Raw genomic sequence first — 9,016 nt, forward strand, 5'->3', positions numbered from 1 at the left:
TTTCTTTTTAGAAAAACATATTTTGATAATTTTATAAGGTTCATGCAAAAAACATATTTCAAAAAAATTTCATGCAAACATAGATCTTTTGTAAATCATTTTCTTTTCTTTTGGAAAATATTTTCTTCTGAAAAATAGTTTTTTATTTGGAAATGATTTTCTCTTGGAAAATCTTGTTCTTATGAAAAATATTTTTTGGAAAACTTTTTTTCTTAGAAAATATTTTTTCTAGAGAATAACACTTTTTCTGGAAAACACTTCTTTTGGAAAACATTTTTTTTTCTGGGAAATATTTTGCCTTTGTAAACTATTTTTCTTCTTTGAAAATTTGATTTCTATTTCGATTTAAATGGCCCGGTCCATCAGGACTGTTGGATCGGGATGGACTGGGTCATTATTATAAAAGAATGGATTCTTTATTGGGTCGGTGCACCCATTTTGATTTTCAAAAATAATATTTTTGATCCTTGAGGACAATCATACACTCTGATCTCACCATTCACATCACTCACATACATTCATCAATCAACGGACTCCATTCAATAAACAACCCGGGAACACCCACGATAAGTTCGAGTTGTGACCTACTGAGAAGGTTTCTAGACTCTAAGCTTATTACGTGCAATGCATTTTTATTTAGCCACCCTTGCCCAAGCACACCTATATACCTTTCGATACGTGGTGACTTGGTTTGATATACCATATAGGTGATAATCTAAAACTCAATTCACTTCTCTGAAGTCAAAAACAGTCAGTTTGATCTCCAGTTGAGAGGTGGCGCACAATGCTGAGCAAGGGCCCACTTAAATACCTCTCGTCTAGAATAGACATAGTCTATCCCCCTCGTACAGTAGGGTACAGCGGGGCAAGATCTTGCTTAGGCACCGGTTTTGACCAAGAAGTGCAATTGATATACTTAGATTATCTTTTATACCATGGGTACGAGTCAAGAGTTGTAGCTTTCATAAATGGTTTGGCATCCCACGAGGGGACCGACCACGTACTAGTACTACGTTGGCAATTGGGACATGTAACTGTGTGGTTTACAATAGGTAAAAGGCTCAGGTCGCTCCAGTCTGGGTGCATCAATATATCTCTCAGAATCACCTGATCAGATGGTATTAATGCCCTCAGTTTGATATACCCTAAGGTATGTGATTGGAGTTGTGGGTTTCATGAATGACGTCGCATCTCCGAAGAGACCGGGCCACGCACTAGTGCCACATTGGCTATATGGGACGTGTAAGTGCTCAAAACAGTAAACGTGCATGTGGTGTGTGCAAAACAAGGTGGGGTGTGCCCGGGGCCTTTTTTAAATAAATGGGCCCATGGGCCTGATCATTTCATTACAACATTGAAATATTAATCACAATTCATAGCATCGAGATCAAAATCAAAATAAGCATATCCAAAATTACCTATAGAGATCATAACATATTAGATGAGAAATCGATCAGAAATAATCAATCAAATCCTAGCACAATTCTTTTCATGGTCCAATCGAAAAATCATTTTGGGTGACCTTAAACAAGTCGAGATTTCAATGAACATTGAATTGGTAATAGAACGATCATTATAAGGATTGATGTACCTCTTTTTTTTTTAAACAAATTGATTTTTTTTTTTAAGAAAAAGAAATCGCAAAATAAATTTGTTTATTATTCAATTTCTTTTTTAATTTTTTTTTAAATCACAAAACAAAACAAAAAAAATCTGCAAAAAGACATCCCAAACCCGATTCTATAATGGTATTGACAAGCACGTAGAAGGGTAATTCTTGATTGATCACATGGACAAGATCATAAATTATCCTATCTATCCTAGACAACATTTTAAGATATATTGGGAAAAAATTGGCAATCCTGCACTTCAAGAGTTAATAAACATTATAACACACACCATGGGTACCACACAAGGTTGCAGTCTCCCAATCATGGCCCTTCATAAAATTTTTATCCACAACTGATCTAGTAATTAAGTTATCAAATTGGATTATTATTCGATCAGATCGTTATTGAACTCAAATACTTGATCAAAACTATATTATCAGATCAGCATAGATATTCTAGAAAAGGATGGTCAAGTAATCAAATTGGGCTGGAGAGAATGCAACGTGGCAAAATATGGATGTGGTGTTTGGTAATGTTAATAAACCCAAGTTGTAGGGTATCCATCACTTTCATCTAAGCTCAGCAATAATTGTTTTTTTCTTCTTTTTTTTTTAAATCAATCTCCCACGAACAGTGAAAGGTTTTAGCAAAATTGACGAATTGAGAGACAGATTCTTCTGATAAAATTGGGCTCCCTTTTGATCAATATCATTGCCAAGAATCGTAAAAACCTGTGTTTCGATCAAACAACTCTTTATCTTATATCAATTCTCACCATTAACCACGTGTTTCTGCAACCAATTCGTGTAATTTCCAAGCTAATACTCTTTGCATTCCATCCCTGATATCTTCTGCCCAACTCCTTTATTCGTCATCACGAATAGATAAATTCATAGAAATGCTGATACTTTGCAACAAGAAACGACCGAACCCAACAACGAATACCCCGAACAAGAATACTCCAAGCGATAACAGAGGGATTTAAAGAAATCTTTGGCATTCCGAGTGTCCAAGAACTTCTACACCGATGCACCTTCTATTGGGATTGAGAAGATCAATTTCCAGATGTTTAATGATCCGATCAAACTATTATTCACTTGAAACATCTCTCTTTCTTTGATCGATTCGAGTTTTAGAAACTTTAAACGAAGAGCAAAAGATATGAGATGGTTAGTTTTGATGAAAAGTTGATGATCACAACATCTATTATGGAATGTCGTTTAGAACGAGAGAGAGAGAGAGAGAAAGAGAGAGAGAGAGAGAAAGAACAAGAAAAACGTCTCTGTTTGCTGTTTTTCAGCAAATGGAGAAGAAGATAAAAAACAGTAGAAACTGTTTTCTACTAACGGCACACCACGCGTTAAAAAACAATTTTTGCGATTTTTTTCAGATTTTTTTTTCAAAAATCCTCTCCTCCATCATGAACAACATTAAAAAAGGCAATTTTTTTGTTTCTTAGTGCATTAGTCACAAATAATTTTTTTTTACAACTTGCCAAATATGCCTACTAACGTGCTAAAAAAAATTCAATTTTTTTTTATTAAAAAAATCCATAAATCACATTCCAACCACCATCATTCTATCATCAATTTATGTCAATTTGAATTTTTCATTATTTAGGATCATCCCAAAATGACCTTAGATTGAATCCTAAAAAGTGATACTCCAAAATGTCATACCCAAAATCAATCCAAGTAACGCCAAGAAAAGATAATACAATCCAAAAATATAAAATAAATAAAATAATGAGAATGGTTCAACAACCATTTCTTCACTATTATCCTCTTGACATCCTGCATTATTTAGGGTCATTTTGAATGATCTTAGATTGAACCATGAAAATGTGCCAAAACAAAGTATTCATAATCCAAACAAATGATCCATAATTAAGCCAAAAAGAATGGAAAAATAAATAATAATAATAAATAAATAAAAAAATAACTAAAAATAAAATAAAAAAGGTCCTATTGGCAATGCATCCCACACTTGGGGCTTTTCAAGTCTGATCCTCAATAGTCTCCAGTGGAGTCGCCACTGAAAGCGCCCTCGATCCGCGGGGTGCGCAGATCAGCTTTTGACCCTTGAGGTTTGAGAGTCGCCACCTAGTTATTGTGGTCTAGGAACCAAACTGACTCTAAAATGGATAAAAACTAATCTACTACAGAAAATCCGAATCCGGGGATCATGTTACGGGGTTGGAAGGTGTTAGGCACCAACCCCGCCCGGCCATTGCCGGTCTCTACTTATCCCAAATAAAGTTACATCGCTAATGACAAACCTAGATTAAAAAAATAATAAAAAAAACTTACCTTCGATCTGCAAAAGTGCTATTCCCTCAGATCTGGTGAGAATGGCTCCTTGTACCGTATTCCTTACTTCGTTCTATCTCCGGATCTGATTCTTGATCTCCGAGGTAAGGTATCTCCTTCTTGGATCTGGGTGCTTCGAATTTGTTGTGGATTTTTGGGATGTTTTTGAGAGGTTTTTGGGTATTTTTGAGGCTAAAATCGGAGTAGGGGTGTTAGGGAAGGAGTTGGGACTCCAAAATTAGGGTTTTGGGGAGGCTATGGAGGCTTTTTTACCTACTTTTCCTAGGATTTTTTCTTTTATCCGAAAATAGGGTGTGGAGGCTCCTATTTATAAAGTTTTTAAAAGCATTAGGGTTTGATTAGGGTTTCTTTTAAGGTTTCAATTAGGGTTTTGACTTAGTCTTTAGGGTTTTAGGGTTTTGACTTTAGTCTTATGAGATTGACTTGATTAGTTTAGATTAGGGTTTTGATTTAGGGTTTTGACCTTAGTCTTATGAGATTGACTCGATTAGTTTAGATTAGGATTTTGATTTAGGATTTTGACTTTAGTCTTATGAGATTGACTTTAATACTTGACTCTAGTCTTACTTAATTGACTTTAATTTTGACTTTGATCTTATTTGATTGACTTTAGTATCTTGACTTTAGTCTTGCTTGGTTGACTTTAAATTTTTGGAGAACCCCCCTCTATTATATCTTTGATTCTTTGGACCCCCAAATGGAGGGGTCCTTAAAAAAATATCTTGCGAGCCATCAACAATTTTCTTGAAAGCCTGATTGATCAATTTTTTGGTTTAAATTTTATAATTAATTTTATTAATGTTTCACTTTACATTATTTAATGATTTATTTATTAATTTCGAAATTTTTAATTACTAAAATTGTGAAATTACCATTTTACCCTCGGAGAGGATTTTTTATGTTTTAAGTCGTTTTTCAATGTTCCAGGATGTTTTGGAATCAGTTTTTCGTAAAGAATTCAATGGGAATGTTGGTTTTTGTCATTTATGAAGTTTTTTTTGTATGAAATGGTCGTGAACTTTATGAGGGGTATTTTAGTAATTTTGTCAAATTTTGTGAAAATTGACGAAGTGGTTTACTTGATTTCAATTTGTTGTTTTATGTGTTTGAGTGGGTTTTCCTAAGCGTAATGCAGGCTCTAGGGCTGTTTTGATGTTAGGGGTATTTTGGTAATTTAATCATTTTTAGTGATTTTTATCGTGAAGCTTCTTTTTGGTTTGCAAGATGATGATTTCTATGTTTCTGGGGTCATATTTTCCTAGCGTAGCGTGGTTTCTAAGTTTTGTCAATTCGAGATACCTCATCCGGATTTCTGAAACATATCTGGTAACAAAATAAAGCATTGGAATAGACATCCATCATTGGGAACCTTTGCGATCGGATTGACGACTTGATTACTCAGGTGGATGCAAAAATGGGGTGTCTACAGGTGGCGATTCCCATTTTTCAAAAGTCCCCCATTAACAAATCGGACCCTTATTCACTATTTAGTGAAAAAGTGTCGAGGCGAATTTAGTAGTGACTCCACTGGGGACTTTAGGGTTAAACTTGACCCGATCCAAGACTATCCTTAGGTTGACCTTTTGCTCGAGTCAACCCAGTTGACTCAATGAGACTCTTAGATTAGGTTAGATTTTGTCCTTTCTTTCATTGGGTTGTGATTAGATGTAATCAATTATTGTACTCGTTATGATTGGTTTGATGATGGGATGAATGTGATTTGTATGGATATTTGCTAAAACGCCCCGGGCGCACCTTGTCCCTTTGCACACACTCACGAGCATGTATATACATGTTTGCATCATGACATGTCCCTCTAAACCACGTAGTCGGATCCAAGCTAACCCTGTCCTTCGGGACATGGGGGATGACAGTGAACGCTACAACTTCAGTACAGTACCTTTGGGTATATTAAACTAGAGCACCACGTATTGCTTGATCAAGTGACACTGGGATAGTATATCGGTGTTTTGGGCTGAAGTAACATAAACTTTGTCCTAACTTAGCTTTAATCATATAGTGAGCTTAGAACCTTGAACTCAAGTGCGGTCCCATTAGGCCACGACTCGAATCGACCAAGGGTGCTCCCGGGTTGCTCTACTTAATTTAACCCAAAGGTAAGAGGGTGGACCGATCCACACCGTTCAAATTAAACCCGCAACATCGGTCCAACCCAAAGAATACTTGACAAGATGTGTAGACCAAAATTTTGAACCCATTGACGCGATTGGTAGATCAATCTTTAAATCGATACACTAGCCAATCGAGTTAATTGGTTTAATAAAATGTCAATGAGGTGATATATTATTCTTTTGAATCCATTGGGTAGAGCCGGTCTAAATCTGACAATCAAATTTCTCTAGCCCTACTAGCTCTATTCAATGGATCGAACCTTCATTTAAATGAAAATGGGTGAACTATATTAAAGATCGTACCAAACAAAAAAAAAAGAAAAAAATTGGCTTGTTGTTAATATGTCAATAATTGAGGGTAGTTATTTGTATAGATGGCTCACAATGAAGTTCGACGATTAATGGATCCAGCCTTAGAAGCATTCACCATTGTGGAAAAATATAACTTCGGCGCATACGGGCTTCATAGTGTATTTTCCCTCAAATCTATGGATATCGATTGGAACCTTTTACGTGTCGCGGCCAGTTTTTGGGATCGTAACTATCATGTCTTTCATTTTGGCTCGGTTACACTTTGTCCAACTCACAAGGATTTTTGTAGTATTATGGGAATAAGCACTCTAGGTCCAATCGCCCACCAATCATTACCATCTCAATGTACGGAAGAACTCGCAAAAAGATTAGGAGTCAAACTCAAGAAAGCAAGAAGATTCATCAATCAGGGTTCACTAAATATGCAAAGACTCTTAGAAGCACACCGAACTCCTAAACCTGAACATCCTGGGGATTTTGCTCCGGAACTTCGTAGGAAGGCCAGAGATTTTACCTTATGTTTGGGAGTACTGTCAGCGTATTTTCTGATTTCTTTCAGGACAGGTTATTAGTTACCAAGTTTCTTTTCAGATATTGCCGGACAACTCAAAAATAAGGCCAACCCGGTCCCTACAATACTCGCTGAAAATTTTGAGGGATTATCCAACATGAATGTACAAGGGGGGCAAGATTCTGAGGAAGCCCACACTTGCTTTATATATGGTTGTGTGTTCGACTCCATATCGCAGAATTCTCACGAATAAAAAAAAGTAAATGGGATAAATTCACAGAAAAAGAAACATTGGTTGATTTTGCATCTGTAGAAGATTGGAAAGATTGGCTTTCAAACTTGACTCCCCGGGACATTAGTTGGGACAGATTGGAATCAAGGATAGGAGAGGGTACCGTGCTAGCTTCAAAAGGGTATGATCATGTTAAGCTCGCCGGACTGCTAAACACATCTTTTTATTGTCCAATGATGATACCAAAACAGATGGGACTTCTTTCATGGATCCCAGTGCACCCAAGAAATCGTCATCCTATTAAAGGACTGAACATGCAACAAGTGGAACATATAGTTACAGCTTGGGATCAGCGATCATTTGTGGAATTGGAGGACCAGCAAGCATTCAAGAAGCAGAAAATAGGAGCTGAAGAACGTGTCTAAAAAAGTAGGGTCCTAGATCGAGTCGTTTTTATTTTTTGTAATAAGAGGAGAGTCTCCTTATGTTTTTGTGTTGAATTTGATTTGTTTCATGCCAAATTTTCTTTTACGTAAACAAATTCAGAAATTGCTACGAACTTTAATGCATAAATAAGGTCCTAATTGATAATAAATCACCTCGTCAGACATAAGCTTGACCAACACATCTCATCAATTACAAAATGAGGTAATAATGAAAGAAAATGCTATCAAGAGGGAACGTTTACCAATTATTAATTCACTTTTGATGGGGTTACAGGATAATATTGCGCCCAAACTTAAGCGTTCACCACCCAGTTGGGGTCGAGAGTCAGGTCGTTTGGGGTGAACGTCAGCACCAAGTGAACCATTAGAATTGGCCTCCAAATCGAACTCGCAGAAATCCACAAGATCTTAGCAGTGTTTGCAATGGACATAAACAGCATCAAGAGCAAGGTAGAAGTGCTAGAACAGAATTCTGAATCGACAAGAAATCTCCCTGATGATCAGAGGGAAAAAGGACCGGAAGGAAGCACAACTAGAAATCTAGAAGATGTTTACGAGCTTGATGGAAATGAGGAACACTTCTATGAAAGTCCAATATTGGCTAATAGGATGACTCAGTTGGAAACAACCTTAAAAAATATCAAAGGGTGAAAGCGCCCTCGATCCGCGGGGTGCGCGGATCCGCTTTTGACTCTTGTGGTTTGGGAGTCGCCACCTAGTTATTGTGGTCTAGGAACCAAACTGACTCTAACATGGATAAAAAGAACTAATCTACCACAAAAAATCTGAATTCGGGAATCATGTTACGGGGTTGGAAGGTGTTAAGCACCAACCCCGCCCGGCCAAAGCCGGTCTCTACTAACTTCCCAAATATATCACATTGCTAAAAACCTAGATAAAAATAAAAAATTACATACCTTTCCGATAGCAAGGATTTTGTTCTCTCAGATCTGACAAAAAGAGCTCCTTGTACTGTACTCCCTTGCTTCGTTCTGTCTCCGGATTTGACTTCGGATCTCCTATATCAAGGTATCTCCTTATTTTTGGATCTGAACTCTTCAAGTTTGTTGCGGATTTGGGGGTGTTTTTGGAGGGATTTTAGGTATTTTCTAGACTAAAATTGAAGGAGGGTTTAGGTAAGGAGTTGGGGCTCCAAAACTAGGGTTTATGGGGGGCTAGGGGAGCTTCTAGACCTACTTCTCTTAGGATTTATGATTTGATACGAAAATAGGGTGTGAGCACCTCTATTTATATAATTTTTTTAAGGTTGATTTGGATAGAGTTAGTGTTTAATTAGAGATCTTTTAATTAGAGTTGTGTTTTAGTTAAAATTGTTTTAGGTAGAATTGGTTTTTTATTAGAATTGTTTTAGGTAGAATTGTTTTTAAGTTAGAACTCTATTAGATAGAGTTATTATTTAATTAGAATTCTATTATGACTTTT

The sequence above is a fragment of the Akebia trifoliata genome, chromosome 1, assembly GCF_017979445.1.
Source record: "Akebia trifoliata isolate Shusen 1 chromosome 1, ASM1797944v1, whole genome shotgun sequence".
Lineage (NCBI taxonomy): Eukaryota > Viridiplantae > Streptophyta > Magnoliopsida > Ranunculales > Lardizabalaceae > Akebia > Akebia trifoliata.